The sequence below is a fragment of the Mastomys coucha genome, unplaced genomic scaffold (assembly GCF_008632895.1).
Source record: "Mastomys coucha isolate ucsf_1 unplaced genomic scaffold, UCSF_Mcou_1 pScaffold21, whole genome shotgun sequence".
NCBI lineage: Eukaryota > Metazoa > Chordata > Mammalia > Rodentia > Muridae > Mastomys > Mastomys coucha.
This window is the reverse complement of record NW_022196904.1, coordinates 142,541,636-142,548,908: the sequence shown is the minus strand read 5'-3', so window position 1 is coordinate 142,548,908 and position 7,273 is coordinate 142,541,636. Positions and strand designations below refer to the sequence as shown.

The 7,273-nt window shown below is 40.4% G+C and overlaps 1 pseudogene; it reads left to right on the top strand.

Annotated features, from left to right (window-relative positions):
- The first annotated feature begins 979 nt into the window (after nucleotides 1–979).
- LOC116103586 lies at nucleotides 980–2,188 on the top strand (annotated as a pseudogene).
- Nucleotides 2,189–7,273: the final 5,085 nt, after the last annotated feature.

Below are 7,273 nucleotides of genomic sequence, written 5' to 3'. Positions count from 1 at the left end.
AAATACAGATGTGCGTGCTCTCAGCCAATCATTGGACTGAGCATGGTGACCCCAATAGAGGAGTTACGGAAAGGACTGAAGGAACTGAAAGGGTTTGCAACCCCATAGAAGGAAATATCAACCACCCATGTCTTCAGCTGCATATACAGCAGAGGATGACATTGTCTGGCATCAGTGGGAGGAGAGGCCCTTGGTTCTGTGAAGGCTTGATGCCCCAGTGTAAGGGAATGCCAGGGCAGTAAGGTGGGAGTGGGTAGGGTGACAGAGCACCCTCATGAAAGCAGGGGGATGGGATGGAGGTTTGCAAAGGGGAAACTGGAAAAAGGAATAACATTTAAAATGTAAAGAAATATAATATTCAATAAAAATGTATCAGAACAGAAACAGACACATTGATTCATGGAATTGAATTGAAGACCCATTAATAAATCCACATATCTATGGACACTTGACTTTTTACATAAAGAAGCCAAAACCATACAATGGAAAAAATAAAAACATTTTTAACAAATGGTGCTGGTCTAACTAGATATCTACATGTAGAAGAATGAAAATAGATCCATATTTATCACCCTGCCCCAAACTGAAGTCCAAGTGGATCAAAGACTTAAACATAAATCTGGATACACTAAATCTCAAAGAAGACAAATTGGGAAATACCCTTTAATGTATTAGTACAGGAGACAATTTCCCGAATAGAACAGCAGTGGGTCAGGCTCTAAGTATACAATTGATAAATAAGACCTCATGAAACTGAAAAGTTTCTGTAAGGCAAAGGACAAAAGGACAGTCTACGGATTGGGAAAGGTTATTCATCAGCCCTTCATCTGACAGAGGGCTAATATCCAAAATTTATAAAGAACTCAAAAACTGAGTTCATTGAGTTTAAATTGAGACCCCAACAACCCAAATAACCTAATTAAAAAATGGGCTACAGGTGTCTGTCGCTAGGTGCAGACAGATTTGGCTTCCTGGCAACATGTCACAGTTACAGATGAAACTCCTATGCAAGAACATTGAGATTTGGAATGCCAAGTTGTGGCTGGAGAACCTGAAGCTGCAAGAAGCATGAGACACAAGCCTGTCGCAACCCCAAAATGGAGATGTGCCTAAAGAAACAGGAAAAGGTGGAAAATCTAAAAAAGTCTCTGAAGCACTCTGTGACTGTGGGCTCAGCAGAAGCACATAAGGATACATGCATGAGGAGCCGGTAGAAAATGCAAAGTTAAAAAAAAAAATCACCCCCAAAGCTTACCACTTTAATCAGCAGAGAAGCGTCAGCTACCCTGTCTCCTGATACAGAATCAAAACTAAAAAGAAAAAGAAAAAGAGGGAACTGGCAAATGATGCTGGGTCTGATATCAAAAAGCAAAAACTGAAGAAAGCACTGAGGCTAGTGAGCAACCAGAAGATGGTATGAAGAAGCCAAATGACAGCACAGCAAGGTGCCCAGACTTCCCCTAGGACTGATGGTGCTTTTGAGGACACTTCATTTGCTTCTTTGTCTAATCTTGTCAGTGAGAACACCCTGAAGGCCATACAGGACATGGGCTTCAAGCACATGCCAGAGATCCAGCATAAAAGTACCCAGCCACTTCTGGAAGGCAGGCATCTTCTGGAGGCTACAGAAACAGGCAGTGGCAAAACCCTCGCTTTTGTCATCGCTGTGATTGAGCTCAGTGTCAAATTGAAGTCATGCCCAGGAATGGAGCAGGAATCCTGATTCTCCCTCCTACCACAAAGCTGGCCATGCAGACCTCTGGCGTTCTTGAGGAAATGATGATGCACCGTGTTCACACGTATGAGCAGATCATGGGCGGTAGTAACAGGTCTGCTGAAGTGCAGAAGCTCGTCAATAGGATCAACAACATCGTGGCTACACCAGGCCAGCTCCTAGACCACATGAAGAACACACCGTGCTTTATGTACAAGAATCTAGAGTGTCTGGTTATTGATGACGTTGATTGTAACTTAGATGCTGGGTTTGAAGAAGAATGAAAGCAAATGATTAAACGTTTGCCAGCACGTAAGCAAGCCATGTTTTTTTCTGCCACACAAACTAGAAAAGTTGAAGACTTGGCAAGAATTTCTCTGAAAAAAGAACCATTGTATATTGTGTGAAGTTTTTTGTTTTCAATTTCATTTTTTACTAGCTATCTTCTTTATTCACATTTCAAATTTTATCCCCTTTCCTCATTTCCCCTCTGAAAACCCCCCTATCACATCCGCCCTCCCCCTGCTCTTAGTTCTTGCCTTTTCTCTCTGGTACTCTGAGATCCAACTCAATTTTTTAAATTAGATATTTTCTTTATTTACATTTCCCCTTTCTCCCTTTCCCCTCCAAACCCCTTCTATCCCATCTCTTCTCCCCTTGCTCACAAACCTACTCACTCCTGTTTCCCTGTCCTGGCATTCCCCTACACTGGGGCATCAAGCCTTCACAAGACCAAGGGCCTCTCCTCTCATTGATGTCCCACAGGCCATCCTATGCTACATATGTGGCTGGAGCCATGGGTTCCTCCATGTGTACTCTTAGGTTGATGGTTTAGTCCCTGGGAGCTCTGGGGGTACTGGTTGCTTCATATTGTTGTTGTTCCTCCTATGGGGCAGCAAGCCCTTCAGCTCCTTGGGTCCTTTCTCTAGCTCCTCCTTTGGGGACCCTGTGCTCAGTCTAATGAATGGCTGTGAGCATCCACTTCTGTAATTGTCAAGAAATGGCAGTTGTGTGGAGTTTTAGATGCATGCTACTGCCTTGCCCAGGAGCTGTTGCTCTATCAGCCCCTCCCTATTTCCTTTTGTTCCACCGGGCTTAGCTCCAGGATAGATAGCAAGCAGCCCTAACCCAGCTTCCTTTTGAATCCTGGAAGAAAGACACACAGTCAGCTTTGTTACCCTTAACTTGCCTGCTAAGCACTGCTGGTCACAAATACCTCCTGCCTGTAAAGGCAAGCCCTTACCAATTTATTATCACCATCTCTCCTTCTGCCCTAAACTTAGTGGCTTGTTCCATCTTTGGCAACCTGCCCATAGAGGAGGCCATGGGCCCTAGCTGCCCACATGGTTGTTGCATCCCTTTTCCTCCAAAGCATGGCAGAAAAGCCTCCTCTTCTTCCTTGTGTCTGCCTTTTTCTCCTGGAACCCAGACGTTCCATCTGTCCCTTCTGACCAGCAATTGGCTCCTGGCCTTCTTTATTGACAAATCAGGAACCAGTTAGGGAACTAGACCTTAGTATCAGAACCTCCTCTTACACATCACTTTTTCTGTCAAAAACAAAACAAACAAACAAACAAAAAAACCCTCTTCTCCCAGATATAAATTGATCAGAGCCATAACAATCATATAAATTATTACACACAAATTACACACATTACATATAAACAGTATTACATACAAATGACATTCAGTCCCATTATATTTGTCAGATAAAATTCTCTACCATCATTCCTAACTAAGAGTTATGATTCTATCCCTGGTAATGTTTAGATTTCGGCCTATAAAGCCACCTGAAAACCATGTCATCCACTCTATAAACTCTCTCACTCTCTCTCTCTCTCTCTCTCTCTCTCTCTCTCTCTCTCTCTCTCTCTCTCTTTCTCTCTCTCTCTCTCTCTCTGTTAAACAACTTGAGTTTGATTATGAGAGTAAAACTAGTCTTCAACCCCATCAGAAATCTGAGAACAACTTAAATGTCACCTGGGTATATAGGAAGCACCAGATGTAGCTTCTCCAACAACTGTGGAGACAGCTGACTGCCTGGACAGTCCCTCATTCCTCAAGTCCTTAGAGCATCTGTCTTCAACCTTCTGGCCAAGGATCATCTATCTTTGTTTAAAAGTACAGATGGTGTCTACATAGTAGACGAGAATCCACTATCATTTTAGGAATTCTCGGATTGATCACACACTCCTAGTGATACAGTCAAGGAAGAGGGGGAAATTGGTTTCTCTGAGAGAGGAGTAAGTCACATGGTGGCTCCAGTGTAGGATCCTCAGTTTGCAGGTGCTGGAATCCCCTGCTGTGAACTGGAGCAAGGCAGAGAGAAAGCTGCTGACTCCAAGCAGAAAAAGGACAGAAGGGAGATTGAATGAAGAATGCTTTAGGAAAGATTTAAAGAAGTCTTGCAGGATTACTCAAGTTCTTTAAATGTGGCCTCCATAGGAGTTCTGAGTTCAACATTCTTGACATGACAGATTAGAAGCCTAAGAATAGGCTTATACAGTAAGCATAAGGTTTTTAAGGACAGAAAAGATAGATTGAATGGAGAAAATGCTTAAGGGAAGTTTTGAAGAAGTGTTTCTCTTGAAAACTATGAATTTTAAGTACATTGAATCCTAAAATCCCTTTGTCACCTCTAGATGGGTTGGGCTGAGCATGGTGGCTTATCCCAATTGCTTCTACTTCAGAAGCAAGATAAGTTTCCTTCTTTTGGAACTGTAAACAAAAGTTTAAATCCTGAGATAACACCTTTGCCCTTTTATTCTTGGTAAGGAAAGAATGTTCCATGAAATAAAAGTCCTGTGCATAAATTTGCATGAAGATTCATGTTCTCAGGTATAATCTGTTTGAATAGACATGGGACAAACCTTTATTAAAGTTTTTGTTGCTATTTAGTTATGTATACTGTGATTGCTTTAAAAAAAAAAAACAGAGACAGAGACTTGGTGTTATTGTTTTATTTGAAGAAAATAAGTTGTTGGCATAAAGTCAATTAACTACGACATAATGAACACAAATATGCCTCTTCTTCACTGGACAAAGATTAAAGACAGGCAACAACCTGAAGATGAGAAAGGGACAGAAGGGGTTAAGGTAAAAGATAAAGGTTTTACAGAGACAACACCCTTAGCGTTACTCTGTGGTATATTAACCAAGTTTCCTGAGGTTAACATAAAGTTTGACGCCTTTTTTTATGTGAATCTCTGCTTAAAACAGATGGGAACTTTCCATAGCATAAAAGAGAAGGAAACTTAGCTGCAAAATAGTCTTTGCTTCATCGTCTAGCCAAAAACACAACCTAGGAAGAGATTTCAGATATTAATAAAAATTTGTCATGTATGAGAAACATGAGCAAATACTGCACAGGGAACTCCTTTCCTCCTCTTCTACATGTAATGACAAGGACAGAGTGGCACACAGAAGCGGGACACTGCTGGTGATGGGAAGGCTGCAGGGACCAGCTTCCCAACTCCCATTCGGTCTCTTAGGCTCTAACATAAAAATAAAAAGATTTTATTTCAGCATGTGAGTACCTCCAGCCAAATCTTCTATTGGAGGTCACAAAGACTTACTGGTATGTTATGAAACCACAATCTTTTTGTTTCTTAGTGTTGGGGCGAGGCAGGAGAGAAGCCCAGAGGACCAAGAGAATGAATGGAAATAAACAGCCTCCGGTGAGGGGAAAGCGAGAGATCCTCTGAAAAGTACCAAAGACCCTGGAGGTGAGAGATTCTCAGGACTCAATGGTTTTTTTTTTTTTTTTTTGGTTTTTGTTTTGTTTTGTTTTGTTTTTGACAGAAAAGGTGATGTGTAAGAGGAGGTTCTGATACTAAGGTCTAGTTCCCTAACTGGTTCCTGATTTGTCAATAAAGAAAGCCAGGAGCCAATTGCTGGGCAAAAGGGACAGATGGAACGTCTGGGTTCCAGGAGAAAAAGGCAGAAGATACCATAGAAAACATTGACACAACAAAGAAAATGCAAAAAGCAAAAAACTCCTACCCCAAAACATCCAGGAAATCCAGGACACAATGAGAAGACCAAACCTAATGATAATAGGTATACAAGAGAGTGAAGATTCCCAACATAAAGGGCCAGTAAATATCTTCAACAAAATTATAGAAGAAAACTTCACTAACCTAAAGAAAAAGATGCCCATGAAAATACAAGAAGTCTACAGAACTCCAAATAGACTAGACCAGAAAAGAAATTCCTCCTGTTACATAATAATCAAAACACCAAATGCACTAAACAAAGAAAGAATTTTAAAAGCAGTAAGTGATAAAGGTCAAGTAACATATAAAGGCAGGCCTATCAGAATTACACCAGACTTCTCATCAGAGACTATGAAAGCTAGAAGATCCTGGGCAGATGTCATACAGACCCAAAGAGAACACAAATGACAGCCCAAGCTACTATACCCAGCAAAACTCTCAATTACAATAGATGGAGAAAACAAGATATTCCATGACAAAACTAAATTTACATAATATCTTTCCACAAAACCATCCCTATGAAGGATAATAGATGGAAAACACCAACATAAGAAACAAAACTACACCCTAAAAGAAGCAAGAAAGCAATCTTTCAACAAACCCACACAAACATAATTCCACCTCTAACATCAAAAATAACAGGAAGTAACAATTACTTTTTCTTAATATCTCTTAATATGAAAATAAATATTACCAATATATCCTAATCAATTCAAATTCAAAAGTTTGAGGAATTAGAAATTTGTTGGCTATCATCCTGTGGTCTCTCTAATTTGGTAATTGGAGAAACAGGTCCAATATTGTACAATCCATATATACTTTATGTTTGTTTGTACATGACAGTGTCTTGTTGTGTACCACATAATGGTCTTGAAATCATGAGTCTCTTATCTCAGCCTCTCTATAAGTAGGATTGCTTATTTGATGTTTTTACACTATACTATGGTTTTCAACACAGCTTACATATTTCAAAATTACTTATACAGCCAAAAGAAATCTAGACAATTAACTTGGGAGGTGGCTTGTAAGAGGACAACAAAGAGTGAGACTGAGTGCTTTGCTTGGTGTTTGTAGCTCTTGTATCAAGTTTGAAGAAGAGGACTTTATAAGTTACTCTTTCTCCAAGATGAATGCTTTTCAAAATCTTCACAGCCAATGAACCAGATTCTTACCCTCACCTAATGTCTGTGCCACTCTCCAAGCAGAACCATTGTTCATTGAAACAGTTGGTGAATGACTTCATGAATAGACCATCTTAATACACACACCATTTCTTAAATAAATGTAACCTGTTCCCTGTGGGCTGAGAATGAAGACAATCACTCCAGTCAAATAGCTTTGACCATAGCAGGAAGTCTGTATCCAAAAATCGTGCCTACAATTCATTCCTTGGCACAGCAGAACTGTCAACTCTTAGCTTAACTACTATGGAGGTAAAATCCTTTGGGCATGTGGGGGTCATTGAAGTATAGCCTTATTACAATGAACTCCAATGACTAAAAATTGTTCTTATTTTGGGCTTGTACCACAGTAAGAGCCAAGATTTTAAGCTCTACTAAAAACA